Here is a 16,388-nt window from a genome sequence, read left to right as displayed (position 1 = left end):
CTTTCCATCTGATGGTGAAGATTATCCCTTTCTCTGCTTTTATTTTTCCCCTTCAGAGCAGCAAAATTGCTAAGTAATTGGAAGACAGGAGCTGTATTTATAGCCCCCCAGTTAGCTCACTGAGAGAAGCATTAATGCAAATCAGTTTATGCCTTCTAAAGAATGCTGCAATCATGTGATGCCTTCCTAAGGCATGAAAGATAAGGTATATCAAATTCAGAAGCTCTTGGTAAAGGTATATCCTATACAAACAAAAACCTTTGAAATGAGAATGTTGGGAAATGAGAAATATACAATATGAAAAATAAATGACATATTTGTTTTAGCTAAAAAGTATGTGTTTTGGGGGATCTAATAAACAGCCTGTTAGACTATCCCCAACTCCTGACAATCACATCATTTGTGTAAAAGCTATGCTGCTATTTGTTAACACGGTTGCTGTGGCAACAGAAACCTTCATCTCTTTGAGGTAAAATCAGAAGTGTGGTGAGTGTGGAAAATGCAAGAACTGACTTTACACACACAAATACATGCTTTGTCTCTTATTCATCATTTTGCAGTAGAGAAGGACTAAAGCTTTTCTCTTTTCTGTTTCATTCTGGGGCTGGGGAGGGCAATTGGGGGTTCTGAGTTGGTAAAATGTGAAACCCACTGAGGGACTGAGACACTACTGCCTGCTGGGCTGCCAGTGGCTGCAACAGATGGTATCAGGTCTCAAAAGAGCCTGATTGTTTAGCATAGGCAATGCACGTGTAACAGGGGCTTGGATAAAGCCAGTAAATGCACGTTCAACTTGATGACTTGATTTTGTACCTGTGCTTTTAAACAAAAATATAGCTAAGACAGTATGAATCCATTTGAGAGAGCTGGGTTTGAGCCTCTTGGATCCTTTGCTGGAGTTGTGGTACAAATTACTAAAAACATCTGTTATGGACGTTGCAGGCTGGCACAACCTGTGCGTTTGCATGGGAATTTCCATGCTGCTTCTGCTCTGGGAGTTGTAAGGGAAGATCAGCCAATGTGTCTAAAGCAATGTCATGATCTCTACAATATCCATGGAATCATATGCTCTAGTTTAGGGAAAGACATGGAATTCAGAAAGTTGTAATTTTGTTAGGGGTAGTATAGTTTAGTTAATGACCTATATCTATCAGTTTTAGTGAGCACAAGGTTTTTTTTCCCATTTCTTTCTGTAGGGCTGATCAACAAAGTAAGTCCTTTGCTGTTTGTAGGGTTTTCTGAGTTTTTAAGTTATTTCAAGGCTGCTATTTGAGTACCCAGTGGTAAGAAAAATAGTCATAGAAATAATTTTTCATTTATGTGTTGTGTTGTCAAAAATCTCCATTGTCCTGGTTTGAAACAGTTTTTTTTTCCTACTTCAGCACCTCCATTATGTGTGTGTCCCCAGTGGACAATGTAACTTAAAACCAATAAAAAAAAACCCTTCAGAGAAGCTAATTCTTTGTCTCTGACCTATAATATGCCATGCAGGAAAAACTACCAAACATTAAAGCACAAAGTACCTGCCCAAAAAGCTTGCAAACTCAAGAGGATAAAACCCTGATTTTGAAAGAATCCATGGGCTTGTGCAGACCATATAGTGGAAATTACATTGAATCTAAAACTGGAATTAAGGAAACTTATTAATTGTAAAGTTTCTGTAAGATTTGAAGCATAGATACCTTCAAATGAGTCTGGGCACAAAGATGCTACATCAAACAACAAAAGGAAATTCCCCTCTGGAGAATGACTTTCAGAGATGCACTGGATTCCTGTAGTTACTGTTCTCATGCTGTGAACAGGGGCTCAGAAGCTGCTTTTGTTGATTTTCACAATGAAATTATGGAAAAATCTAGATTATAGAGAGGGAGCAGACCCAGGAGCCCACACAGTATTATTTGTTGATCATGATGCTGAAACAGAAGTCCTCATTCAGTTCCACATTTCCTTGAAGGGACAGGCGCTGGTTCTCACATATTTTGGAATATTAGCTGGCTCCTTATGGGATAGGGTTCTTTGTAACATTCCACAATCTGGTCAGTAGTCTACATGACAAGCAATATTTTTGTCATTCTTGGATTTTGTGTTTCAGTTTGGAGGTTGTTTTCAAATTTGAAGTTTCTTTTTGTAGTTGCTGTCATGCTAGAAAGTTACCCAAAAAGGGACTATAAATCTATTAGCTGCACTGTTCTAAAATTGCTTTTTGTATGAAACCTTGAGGTTTGCAGTCAAGTCCTTGTGTAGGTCCATTCTTCTGGAAAGAAACAGGTACGCCAGGAGGTTTCTTTAACTACTTCTGTATAGGGAGAGCAAGCAGTCTATAGAAGCCAATAAAGTGGCACCCCATGTCTCCAAATCAGCAAGCAACTAGAGTTTGATTAAAATTGCTGTTGGATTCAGTGAGTTAGAGAGTTCTTACCTAGCATTACCTATAAAATTAATCAGCCACAAAATACCCCATGCAGATTGCCAAGCTCTTCACCCAAGAAGTTTTAGAAAAGAAGCACAACTGGCATTTCAGATCCCCAGCAGTTTGTGATAAACCAGCATGCATTTTAGCACTTCATTGCTCATTGAGGCTGTCACACCTGCAATAAATGCATGTACACATAGTGCTGTTCCTGGCACGCTGCTTCCTTGCACGGATTGGTTATGGCATCCATTGTCACTGGCTGTCCCTTCCCTAAGCAGCTGCTTGTTCCTGGTTTCACATAAGCTATTTGGAACACAGCAGGGGATAAGCCTGCACAGGGAAGTTTGCTGTGAAAGCTTAAAGGCATCAGCATTGCAAGTACCCATTATATTGCCCCTGGAGAACGCTAAGGGAAATAATGTGATTTTTCATTTGGATCTGAAGTTGTATGGTAGTGCCTCAAAAGCTATGGCAGCACAGGCTAGAGGAGTTCCCCCATAACTCAGCACCTCAGTAGAGAGCTGGTTGGGAATTCAATTCCTAGTCAGTGATCATATGAAAAGAAGGTACGTGTTTCTCTAGCTGCCAAAAGCCAGATCTCTTCAAAGCACTGTTTGCTATCTCATTAGTGCTTCTCACCCTAGCATTCATTAACCTTCCTCTGATGTGCTGTACAAGCTGTGTGCAATGAGGGAGTCACACTCCTTGCAATTTACGGTTCCAGCTGAACAGTGCTTACAATAGTATTGAGAATCTCCATTCCAGGCTGATCCATGCCAGTAGCCCAGGATCTTATTTCCTAACCTGTCATTTATTACCCATGAACTAGTATTGATGTTAGATGACTGAGAGAAGGTAATTTTTAGACTTTAAAACTGGGTAGGCCATACTTCTTTTTGCCATACTGTGATGCTGGAAGAATTGGACAATTCTTTGTGTTGAAGTCTTTGATACATTCAGGTGAGATTATTTCATGCTGAGCTTCTGGAGTAACTATGTCTGCAAACCAACAAAATCCTACATTTCACTAGTTAGCCTATTCCCCAGGTACATAGGGAAATTATGTCCCAGAGCTGTCAAGGTCTGCTTCGCAACCTTGGCAGTTTCCAGTATCCTCACACATTATGGCAATCCACAAAATGGCTTTTCTGGAATTTTAGTGCCCTAAGTGCTGTTGTGGACATCATTCTCGATTTCTGCATCTGCTGGCTGCAGCCAGCAGGATCCCCCTGAGTCAGTCCATGCACCTCTGCAGAGGGATCCACAGGGGATGTGAGCTCAGTGGGACTGAGCAGTGGTGTGGGTAGGAATGCAATTTGCTGCAGATCAGACTATTACTGTAGGTCAAACAAGTTGATAATAAAATATTTTGAAATAGTCCTGCAATACTGGTAAGGTAGAAGTGGGCATTGTTTTTATGTTGTCTTCCTTCTTGCTTGAGTCTAGATGTTTTGCTCAGGTGATTCCGTCGTACAAGGTCAGTTTGTTCATTACTAGGATGCAGCGTTTGTTTCTCCCCAGAGTTTTATTTCTAAGCCTCAGATCTGCTGCATTGTAAGACAATAGATGGTTAGAATGGATTTTAGAAAGTTACTGTTCAAGATCATTGTTCAGTATGTTCCAAGGTTGCTGCTTCATACTTTTTTATAATTACAATCTCCACCAATTTACTTGTAATGTTTGGGTGATTTGAATTGAAGTACGCTGTGGTTTTGTGTGTTGTTCTTTTTTCTATTTTTAGTTTCACAGCCCCCCAACAAAAGCAATTTCATCAGACAATTTAATTGAGGAATCAATTATAGTAGATAAATAACTCTTACAGTGAATGCTGTGTAACTATAGAGTGTAATCGTTTGTCTAAATAGTGCTGCATGTTTGACTTGAAACAATTTGTCCCTTGTTGTTAATGTATAAGTTTTGGTTGTGTTTAGGCTTCCAATGAGTTTTAGCAGGGTTGGGAAGAGGAAGGACCTAACTACTGTGCAAGTCTGGGGCCTGTACTTGGTGACTTCCAGCAAGATAGATCATTACCCTGAAGAATTTGTGATTAAAAATTACTCCTTCTCTTTTCAGTTCGGTCAGCAGAACATTGAATCTAATTTTAGACCAGTGCTGACCTAATTTTAGGAAACTGAGTTCCTGTGGGTCCTGTGTTACTCCATAGCCTGTTTTCTGTGAGCCCCTCTTACAAGGGAATTATGAGGTTTGTCTTAGAGTCTAAAAATCTTGACCAAAGGCAACACTTAGAGATATTTTCATGTAGGCACTTGTTGCTTGCATGAGCTGTACTCTGCTATAACCTTTCTTTTAAGGCTTTCTTTAGGTAGCAGTTATTCTGATTTATTGTTGCTTGTGGACACAGTAAAAGATGGGGCACAAAAGTAAATCAAATTATCTGATTTCTTTTCAAACCAATACATTTCTCAACATATTTCAAACACTAGTATTCAAGTCTGCTTGATATGGCTCATTATGATGTGAAAGCTCAGGCCTATAAATAATAAATTAAATGTATCATAGCTTACCAAATAAATAGTTTCTAGGAAAAGAGGAAGTGATTCCACTCACTTAGATATTTATTGCACAAGCGTTTATACAAGTGGGGGGAGGCGTTAGCTTGAACAATTTCTCTTGGATTACAGACAATCCCTTCTTTTTTTTTGAAACAGTGATGACTCTTACAGAGATGGAGAACAGAGTGAGCTAAAAGAAACTGCTCCTTTCAGGGAAGCTAAGCACACCGTGCCCGCTTCCCTTTGACACAGCAAAATGCCATTGTTTGGTTATTGCTTACACACTTTTCCTGATTCGGTGTACCTGAGTCATCACAGCTGAATTGTAACCATTGTCTGTGATAAACTGTGAATAGGGGATGATGAAGTGGAGGTTTCCTGGAAAGGAGCAGAATTAATCTTTAGAATTCCCCATCCCTTATAAAAGGCCTCCAGACAATCTGGAAACTGACAAGTGTGAGCATTGTTAAAATTCATGTGGCTTGGAAAAAAGCCCTGTTGGATTGTCCATTTAAGCACATTTTTAGTCTGGAGGCTTTTACACCAGTTACAGATATATTGATTTTTAAGAAGAAATTATTGACCTTTAAAACCCTGGAGTCAGCTGCTGCCTGGCCTATTGGAGGCATTTGGTTATTTATACTCACAGAGGTGAGAGCTGGCAGTTTGGAGTCAGAGCGTGGGCAGTGATCAGAACTGAGGGGTGGGTGATGAAAGCACAGGATTTACTAACACAGAATTACACAAGACTCACTACAGAAGGCTGAGGTACCACTTACAGGATATCAGTCTCTATTCCAGAGTGGGGACCTTAAACTTAATTTCTTTTCTACTTATACTCTCTGGAATAATTCCCATACCATCTATGATTTGAAAAAGCTTAGTTTATTCTTCACTTCTGTGCCTGTCCTGCTTGTGCTGTCAAAACAGTAATAAGATTTTAGCAATATTAGGCTCTACTTTCTAAGCAGTTTAGTACTCACAAACATGCAGGATTTTAGGTTTCTTAATGAGGGGTACATGTATGTAACAATAACTTTCTTATTTACCAAAGGATGACTGGGCTATTTCTGCTGTGCCTTGTATTTACATTTTCTCCTCAGAAAATAAATTGTTTCCTAAGTTGAGGCAGAAGAGTGGTTTTCTGGCTGTCAAAACATATCAAGAACTATTATATGAATGGGATATTAGTTGCTGTGAATTAACAGTACAGATTGGAAGATAAAAACAATGCTCTTATTTAGAGACTGTATGTTGATGATAGATTAAATAATACATATTGGGTTGCTTTTCTGTTGATTCTTCTTCTGGTTTTCCTTACTTGAAATGCTCAGCTGGTATCACAGAAGTTCTCATCCCCAGCAGGTTAACTGGCATAGAAAGATTGGCTCTGGCAATCTAAGACATTCAGTGAAAAGAGGTTGTAATGATTTAGCATGGCACTGAGTCACAACAGGTGAAAATCAAATCCCCACTTAGTTCTACAGCTTTCCACTTCTACACCAGTGATATACTGGCCCCCACATTTCTTCTCTTCAGTATTTCTTCAGCAGACTACAGTTCTGTACTGCTGCAGTACAGGACTGTAATCTGTTCCTTCTGGATGGACACCCTTGCCCACTGGCAGTGGAGACTAAAATGCCGTGTGGCTTCTGCTGTCTTGGCAATTTATGGGTACTGAACTATTCAACAGAAGGATCAGAATTCATGATCCCTATCCCACTGTCACAGAGAAAATCCATTTGTCCTGCAGTGCTTCAGAATGTGACTGACAGGACCGTGAAAGGTGTTGAATTGATTTTGTAGTGCGCCATAAACCAATGTCAGAGTGACAAGCTTGTTTTGCTGTGGACTCCAACAGCACCAGCCCCCATCCCTACCCCAGCTCACCTCCAGCAGGCATTATCCCTGCTCCCATTGCACAAGGACTGGGAGCTGAAGGGGCAGATGCCTTGGCAGAGGGTTGAGATCTAAAGGCATATGTTCCAGTTCCTGCCCACAGTAATGGACCTGGCTTTCAGGGAGGGGACATCTGTTACATCACCTAAATGTTGTATTTGGAACTTTGTTTCATTCCATTTGTGTCCAGTTCTGGGCCCCTCACTACAAGGACATTGAGGTGCTGGGGTGTACCCAGAGAAGGGGAAGGGAGATGCTGAAGAGTCTGGAGCACAGGAGCAGCTGAGGGAGCTGAGGGTGTTTAGCCTGGAGAAAAGGAGGCTTGGGGGAGATCTCATCACTCTGGACAACTGCCTGAAAGGAGGCAGTAGCCAGGGGGTCAGTCTCTATTCCCAGACAACCAGTGACAGGATGAGGGGGAATGTTCTCAAGCTACACCAGGACAAGCTGGACATCAGGAAGAATTTCTTCACTCACTGAAAGGGTGGTCAGGCACTGGAATGGGCTGCCCAGGGGAGTGGTAGTGTCACTATCCCTGGAAGTGTTCAAGAAATGACCGAATGTGGCACTCAGTGCCATGGTTTATTTGACACGGTAGTGTTTGGCCAAAGGTTGGATTTGATGATCTTGCAGGTCTTTTCCAACCTTAATGATTCTGTAATTTGTATTTGTTTACTTTTGTATTCATTTGTATTTTAATCCTTATTTCTTTATTGATTTGTGTCCAAATCCACTATAAGTGTCAGAAGTATTGAGAGTAATGATGCAGAAAATAGCTGTTTCTTTTCTTTTTCCCTTTCCCTTCTTTCTTCCCTCATTTCCACGTATGCTTTGTTGCTCCCTTTCTTGCCCCAGCTGTGTTAATTTTATTCATTAGCAGAAGCAATCCTGCTAACAGATTTTTCAGGCAGCTGTAGCAAGTGCTGAGGAAACTGAGGAGTTTCCTCTGTAAATCCCACTATAATGCTGCACAGGGTTGTCCCTCTTTGTCCTCTCTTTCCTACTGTGTAAAAGGCATCCTTCCATTTTTTAAATCCTTTATGTTATGTATGCATTTGGCTTCAGATAACTTTATACATTTTCTTTGTAAGAGATTGCACAGAGTTAGCATTTACCTTTAACCTTTTGAGGTGCAGCACTGATAATCTTTTGATTAATGTTAAACCTAGCAGTTATGCCTCTTTCACCGTTATGTTATCCAAGAAACAATGCTGAGGAAAAAGAACATTATTCAGGAAGGAAACTCCCGAAATTAGTAGTGTGATGCAACTGCAGTTTTCCTGAGACTTCTGAAATTATAAGTTTTGGGGTTTTTTTTAATAACAAGTGGTAGGAGCACCTGTCATCTCTGTTGAATTCTAGCTCAGGTCTTCTAACCAGCTTCCCCTTATTTTTAAAGTTTCTCTTAGCTTTCTATGAGAAATGCATTTTGAGATTAAATTGCCACGTTTAGACATGATGAATGTGCTGCAAGGTAGGGGGCTTTAGGTTAGCTGTTGTGAAGAGACAGGAATGATCCCACTCTGTTGTGATCAGCAGCTGTAAGGTCCTGCACTTGCAGCTTGTATTATCATTTTTGAGATCTGAAACTATTTTTATAATAATGGACTTAGGTTTATAAGATAGTAGGTTTGAAACAGGTAAAATTGGATGAAATGACAGGGTTGGTATGGTATGCTGGAAGCCAGACTCATTCAATGGTCCCATTTGACTTTCATATTTATGGATCTTTCTGCTAGTTTTGTTTTTCTTTTCTTTTTTTTTTTTTTTCATCAAATATCAAACTTCATTGCAAGCACAAAAATCCAACTTAGTTATTTATGTCTCCTGAGGTTTCAAACCCATTAAACAGCAGAGAGGCTCAGTAATTGTTTTATTGCTACTACTGGAAGTGTAATAATACTAGTGGCAACAGAGGACAGTGAGCAAAACAATGAGAGAAATGTAAAGGCGTAAATAAAATCATTAAAGCTGTTTCACATGGGATAAACACCAATGTCAGGTTAATATTTCACACCACAGACAGCGGGCTTAATTAACTCTTTCTTTCATTTCCCTCCTGAAGAAACTAGCTGTAGCAGTATTTGGCTTTCTTAGAAGTGCAGGGCTTTCTGTATTGCTTCCTTTCCTCTCAAGCTATAAAGAAGTTAACAACTGTAACATAGTAGGTGCTTTCTGCAGTTCCGGGTAACATGGAGGTTGTCTATTTTAGTTCTGTCCTGGCCCAGTTCTGTTCTGTTTTGCTCTCCAAGATCAGTAAATGGGATATGCACAGTTCCAGGTGGCTCCTTGCAGAGTAGGGCATTGTTCTGCTGCACACATCCCAGTGGTGTCCCCAGGAAGGAAGCCTGAACTGTGTCCTGGCATGGCAGGACCTATGTGTTTCATGACCTGAACTGAGTCCTGGAGTTTAATGGGATATTTTCTTGTTCATTATCTATTTAGTGTTTTAGCCATGACACAGTAGTGACTGTAAAGTTGTGAGGAAGGCAGAGTTGGTAGGTATTTAGGAACTGAAGAAAGGCTACTCAGCTCAAAGATTCCATGTTCTTTTCTATTTATGTGAAGATGCCTATTTAAATTTATTATTTTCCTAGAATCTTGCCTCAAATGTGATTAGTAAAGCTGTGGTTGTATTTCTGTTTTGATGGTTGTTTTTGGCTTCTTTAGGATCTGAAACTTTATGGTGTCACACATGCACATGTATGTGTGTACAGCACACAGTTTCATAGGAGTTTTGAGTTTCATGACAGAATCTGTAATGTTTGCAACTTAGGAAAAAACTTGAGTATTTTCATTGCAAAAGTTGGAAAGAAGTCTTTAACAGAGAGCTATGTATCTCATTTCCTGCTACCACCACACACTTTGTGCTCTTGTACATCTCGATGCATTCATCTTGTCCCATAAACCTTCAGTATTGTTACAACACAAAAAAATTGTTTGCTACATGATTTTGAGTACCCCATGGCTCCAGGCTCCAAGCTTCCTTATAAATGAACAATTTACGTGGCTTTTACTCTGATTGCTTCACCGTGTGGATCCTGCTATTGTCCTCAGCATAACCTACAGATCACTTGGATGATGCATGTTTCACTAAATGTTACCCAACACTGCTGGTGCCCCAAGGAATAAGAACATTTTTCTGAAATACACACCATTAACATGAAAAGGTTGGGAAAGACAGGAGGAGAAACAGGAAGGGAAAGCCACACAGACTTTGCTGAGTGCAAATGAAAATTCAGATTGTCTAACATCCATTTCAGAAGTGTCACCCAGGAGAACTGCTCTAGAGAGTGTACTCCTTGCTCTCAGAAGTGTTTCCCATTGGACAGTCAGTTTATTCACACAGATTGTCTTTAACACAACATTCCTAAACTAGCCAACCACCCAGTAATGAGATTGCCTGAAAACCTAAAGAGAATACATATCTAACATACTTAGCTTCCTCATAATTTTGAGATTTGAATTACAATCAAAGTAATACAAACAAGCAAGCTGATATTGAGTGAAAAGCCTTTTCACAAGTAATTGAAATGAAAGAGAAGAAAAAAAGTATTTTCCTGTTGGTTCAGATTTTAAAAACTTCAGTTTTCAAAAATCCAGATTATTTGACAAAGCTTGAGTATGGGAAAAGCTACTTTGTGATGAACACAATATTGTTTTTATTTTGTTTGAGGAAGAAAGAAGTAAAAGGGTGCCTTGGAATCTGCATTATCTGTGTTTTATTGTAGAGAAAATGCAGACCACTGGGTTAAATAAATACAGAAATAATATAGATTTTAATGGAAAAATAATTAGTCCTAACAAAATAATTAAAGAGAAACCTGAAATTCCTGATTTTATTTTGAAGAAGACTGTTCAAAGTCAGTTGTGATTAAAATTGGACATATTACCTTGTATTTACTGGTAAATTCTGACACTATTTCCATACATATATACTGAGATACACTACACATTTGTTACATTACTCCTTTATGTTTCAGTTGGATGTACCCTTCACCAGTGTAGGTAGTCAAAGGTTCAATTCTATTGGACTGAAAATGCTAAAAGAGTGTGATAAAGTTTGTTGGAAAATGGAAGAATTGGAGGTAAAGAAAACAATAGTTCTTATCCACCAAGTACATTCATCACTAACTTATGAAGTGTTTGAAAGATGCCAGGAAAGAGTATTTCACCCAGTGGTTGGGCAGTGGAAGAGGCTCCCCAGGGCAGTGGGCACAGCTCCAAGGCTGGCTGAGTTCAAGAAGTGTTTGAACAACTCTCAGGCACGTGTGGTGTGACTCTTGGGGATGCTGCTGCGCAGGGCCAGGAGTTGGACTTGATGATCCTGATGGGTCCCTTCCAATTCAGAATATTCTATTATCATTCTAAGACTTCTTTACTTCAAGAAAAATGCTCTCCTCAGAAGGTAATGCCTAAACATGAGGGTTGGATGCTTGTTTTGCATCACGTATGTGCCTTACTTGAACCCCCATAAACATCCTCAGTCTTAGACTAAGACTAGATTTGATCTCCGTTGATGAGAGCATGTTACAAGAAGGTTGTGGAAAGCAATAGAAGTGTGCAAAGTGTTCCCTACTCTAAAAACAGGGCTTGTGTAAATTCAACTTGAAATACCATCTTAATTACTATTAATTATTGTGGTGGAGTCACCATCCCTGGATGTGTTTAAGAAAAGACTGGATGTGGCACTCAGTGCCATGGTTTAGTTGAGGTGTTAGGGCATGGGTTGAACTCAATGATCTTTAAGGTCTCTTCCAACCTAGTTAAATAAAAAACAAAAAAAAAAAAAAAAAAAACAAACCCAAAACAAAACAAAAAAACTTTTTGAAATGTCACATGTAAGGCAGTCACCTTATCTTACAACAAAGTACTGTGCAGTGGGGAGGAGGTAACATTGACTCTGTTCAGGGTGCAGAGAATAGATCTACAGCTGCTGGAGCTCCCGTGACATTAGCTATGAAAGTGGCTGAGTATGGTTGTTTCAAAGGGAATGAAACTTAATCCATTTTTGCAGATATATGCTTTATCTGCAGAATATGCTTTATCAACCAGTTGGGATGGATCAGATACCTTTCTAGAGGTTGTTACCAAGAGCTTGTTCATTCCTAACGTGTAAAATCTTGTTGATTTGTTTAGAGCTCTTCATTTTGGGTGGAGCTTTACATTCAAATGAAATATACACCAGTACCAGACAACTGACAAACCTTCTATTCAAGCTGATCTTTTGAGGGGAAGAACTTGGCTGAACATTTTTCTTTTCTAAATGAAATCAGTTATAAGACTGAATCCACCTAACTAACCACAGCAAAACTCCTGCCTCTCCTGAATTCAGTTTCTGGAGGTGAAATGCCAAGAGGGATGTAAAACTCGGAGCTGAGGGGATCCCTGGCCACCCATAGAGCAGCTGCCTGACTGTTCAGGCTGTTTGTGGCTGGTTTAATCTCCTAGGCTCAAGCAAAACTCCAGAGTTGAGCATGTCTCTCTCTTAGGGATGTTTCTTCCCAGTTCCAGGGTACCAGCTCTGCATCTTACTGCTCCCTGAACATGTTTCATTGACAGTGGATTCTCTATTTTGAGTAAAATAGGTAGGACAGTAGGTAGCATTGTGCTGATTTTCCTCGTGCTGTCCTCCCAGCTCACCAGTAATGAATGACCCAAGAGTCTGATCACAGAGAAATAGCATTGGGAGTGTTTGTTTGTTTTGGTGAAAATGTTGTGCCAGAAATGAAGCTTCACAGAAAGACCAGTGATAACCCCATGCCACTCATACAAGTCTTGCCACCTGGACCCCAGCCAGACCATTTTTCTGTCAGTGATACTAAATGCCATACGTTTCCTTAATAATTCATCTTGCAACAAAAAGACTCAGGCTAAAGCATGTGTTTCTGCTTGACAAACAGCTCCTTGCACATGTGCTGACTTTGCAGCTGCTTCCTGCACTCTTTGACTTCTGTAATTAGAGCAACTGGCCAGCCCAGCTAATGATATTAAACTGACTGGTCTAGAATGTCATTTATCTCAAGGGTTTAATTTGCTGAGTACAGGGCAGCACAATACAAGGTTTGCATGTGTTATGGCTGTAACTTGATTTTTTTAGCTCTTGTTGCTAAGTTACAATAAACTGTTATCACAGTAAATTGTCTGCATTTAAATGGACTAAGATTCCACCTGAAAAGAGCCACCCAGATGAGAATTGATAATATACTGAGGTCTCAGAAGAAAGGAAAATAACACAGAAAAGCCCAACTTGTGAACAGGGTAATTTTGTATTCTAGACATTAGCCAGACAGGCTCAAAAACAGCTGCTCAGACCCCAGAGACTATGACATGTGCTTTACTAGCAAGTGACTAAGAGCTGGTATACAATAAATAGGTGCTAATCTAAAAATAAGTTACATTAATATTATCAACTTCTAATGGAATCACAATGATCTGTTGTTTGAATTGTACTTTAGAATTATTTTCCTTGGAAATAATCTGATACCCTTGCAGTCAGGCACCATATCAAAATGCTAGGAAAAATAAGTAAATTTAAAAAAAAATATCAAAGTCTTTGCACTTGTCCAAATGACTAGAAATAATCTTAAAATGTAATGTTGGTAAATGCTTTCCACTTTTACTAGTGGAAAATTGTACCATATTCTGATGGACAATGATGTAGAATCCATGCTGGCACATCAAGGTGTTGATGTCCTACCTCTTCCCAAAGCTCTGTAATTAAATCCCTGAAAATTCTCTCAAAGAAGAACCTTTTTCCCCCTAATCTATTTTAAAGAGTGCATGGAGGGGGTAGTAGCTAAGGGGAGTGTTTATCGGTGCCATGTTTGAGTTCATTCCAAAAATATTCATGCTGGGTCAATGGATTGTGGGTCTTGATGGCTGCTGGGAAGCTGAGTGGTGTTTTTTTTGTTAATTGCTGGTACCTGTTTGGTCACCTCCATGGGTGTGATCAGTGTGGGATGTGTCATCTTCCTTGAGCAGAGTCCTTTTCACAGCAGTAAAGTCAGGGCAGTTTTTTAAAATAGGGTATAGAAGTCAACTCTTAATAAACCTATTGCCAGTCCACAGGAGGTCTGAACAAATAGAATATGTAGGATATTGCAGAGAAACACCATAAAAATGTATAGGAAACACAGATAAATTCAGTTGCAATTGTGACTCTTTCCACAGTACAGAAAACCTGTAAACCAAACCAAATGTCTTCCACTGCAGTTACACCATTAAAATCCAGAGGTGAGATTCTGGGATTCTGCAATGTGCACTGGCTGGTCTGATACTCTGTTTATAGGTCTAGAAAAATATGATCCTGGGCTAATTTTAAAGGTGTCACCCTCCAAAGAAAGCCATTTGCTAAAAAGCATTGGATTGACAGAAATGAAGCTGTAGACATTCAGTGAAAGATTTCCATTAAAATCACAACTGAAAACTGTCACTCAGCCCCAGCAGAAACCTGCTTAGATAACTCTGCTAGAAATACTGTACCTGCTCGGAAAATGGAAGGAGAATATTTTGCCAGGGTTTCAGAATGGGGAGAAACAGCTTCTCCCTTTACTTTAAATTGTTGTGCCGGAGACATTTACAGTCCTTGCAAAAAAACCCTCCTGCAAGGCTGAATTTTTGATTCACAGCAGAAACGGCAGAGAGGAATGCAGCCAGAATATGTAGTGCAGCACTGCCTGTGCTTCAGCAGACTTGTTCTGGTGCTTTCAGGGAGCACTACTTTTGAAAAGCCCGAAAATGGATCGCATGTGTATGAGAAGCCCTCAGAGAGAGGAGGAATGACAGGGAAGCGTTTCTGTGGACTGTGGAATTTCAACTCATTAAAGTGATGGAACAACTGCTGTGGGAATGAATCCACACGGGGTCCATGACAGACGCCTGGTACGCTCCATTCCCAGCAGCACAGCACAAAAGCCTCATCATTTAGCGATATTGAGAAGCTTCTTGTATCCACGGGAGCAGGTGGTGGTGCAGCCGCAAAAGTTGCATTAAGGGGAGAAAATGCATTCGCTGGGTTGTATTTTGACCTGCCTCTCTCCCCCCGGGGGTGGCTGGGTGGTGCACGCAGGGTTAACACCAGAAAGACACACTGATGGCATGTAATGTCAGGTGTTCAGACAGCCACCGAATTAGTTAGCGCCGGTGCCAGCTTTCCTACACAGCCTGGCACCCTCGAAGCCTTGGGCGGCTGCAGGGTAAAAAAAAAGACACTTAAATCTCTTACCTTGGTCTAGTCCAGTGTAGCTTTTTGGTTGTTCTCCGTCCGCTATCAGAAAAAGAGGAATGAGCGGCAGATTCCAGCGAGTCATCCTAACCGGCAGAGCGGGCTCGCTGCTCGCACGGGCTGCGGGCTGCCTGCGCGCCGTGCCAGCTGCCGGCCGCCCGCGCGGCCAGCGCGCCCCATGGCGCAGCCTGCGGCAGGGGGAGAGCGGCGCGGCGGCGCCGGCGAGGGGCGCTGGGGGAGAGCCGCGGGAAGGACGGGCAGCGAGCGAGCCGAGCGGAGCCGGCAGGAATGTACCATGTGCTCCCTTCCCTGCCTGCCGCTCAGCCCCCAACGCGCTGCCACAAAGTTACTTTTTAGTACGCGATGCTCTCTCGGGTCATAGAGCCCCCCTGCTCCGGTCTCCTCTGTCGCCTGTGCTCGGAGGAGCTCCTCGGCATTTCGGCGATTACATTATCCCCTCGCTCCTTTGGAGGCTGGCGCGGATGCTCCGTGCAGAATACGCTCAGTAAAGGAAGTCTGTGGCTCTGTGAAAAGCAGCACTTGGCTCCTTGCAGCAATTTTATAGGCTGTTTATCTGGGAGTGGGAAACCAAGGGCAAGGGCGGCGATTCTGGCATCAGAGGGGAAAAAAATAGGAAAAGATGTTTGGAGCTACAAAATTGTACACAAGATAAGTGGGGGAGAGAAACAGCTCTTGGTTACTCCTAAGACAACAAGGTTGGGATAATTTCTGAGTCTCTGGTGTATCATCTCAGGACATGTTTCTGCAGATCAGAGATTGGTGCTAGGGGAGGAATTCCCCAGGAGGGATTCCCAAAATAATTTCCAGGAGTAAAAATGAAGCTGTTAGAGTGGGTTACTTGCACTAAATGGCAAAGATTTCTCTGGGCAAGCAGAGCTAGTTTATAATCACCATAAGTCTCCAAAGTATAACTTAACAATTTCATTACACTCACACCCCTTGTGTGCATGAATTTGTTTATACAAATATATTCTTAGGAAGCTAATAGAGGACAGCTTCACAGAACTTGGTGAGGGCTATAAATACTTTAGTGTCACTAGAAAAGTGAAAGAAATGTTTAGGTTCTCATTGTTGGCTGACTGGATTGCTAAATCTAGAATACTTTTGTGGGCTTTTGAACGGCCTTTATTAAATTATTTGTACTACTACCTTTGTGTCAAGCTATGCTCAGATGCTCTGAATATTTGTCAAATTTATGTTTGTCTAAAAAGGGTCATGGTGTTTGATATTTTATATTCCTGCAATATGACTGTGTGTGGATGACTTTAATCCTGACTAATTGTCACAAAATTCCCCAAGAAAACTAGGAAAATAA

General features: G+C 40.9%; 1 protein-coding gene across 3 annotated transcripts in view; it reads right to left on the bottom strand.

The window, feature by feature from the left end:
* RASGEF1A (RasGEF domain family member 1A) overlaps positions 1-15,556 on the bottom strand; it is a 147,168-nt gene extending 131,612 nt beyond the window's left edge. For all 3 annotated transcript variants that reach the window (XM_038140188.1, XM_038140187.1, XM_038140191.1), the window contains exon 1: positions 15,053-15,556. The gene's annotated coding sequence lies outside the window, so the exon portion shown is untranslated. The remainder of the gene's footprint in view (positions 1-15,052) is intronic.
* Positions 15,557-16,388: the final 832 nt, after the last annotated feature.

Source organism: Motacilla alba, chromosome 6 (genome assembly GCF_015832195.1).
Source record: "Motacilla alba alba isolate MOTALB_02 chromosome 6, Motacilla_alba_V1.0_pri, whole genome shotgun sequence".
Classification (NCBI taxonomy): domain Eukaryota; kingdom Metazoa; phylum Chordata; class Aves; order Passeriformes; family Motacillidae; genus Motacilla; species Motacilla alba.
This window is presented reverse-complemented; position numbering and strand designations above follow the sequence as displayed.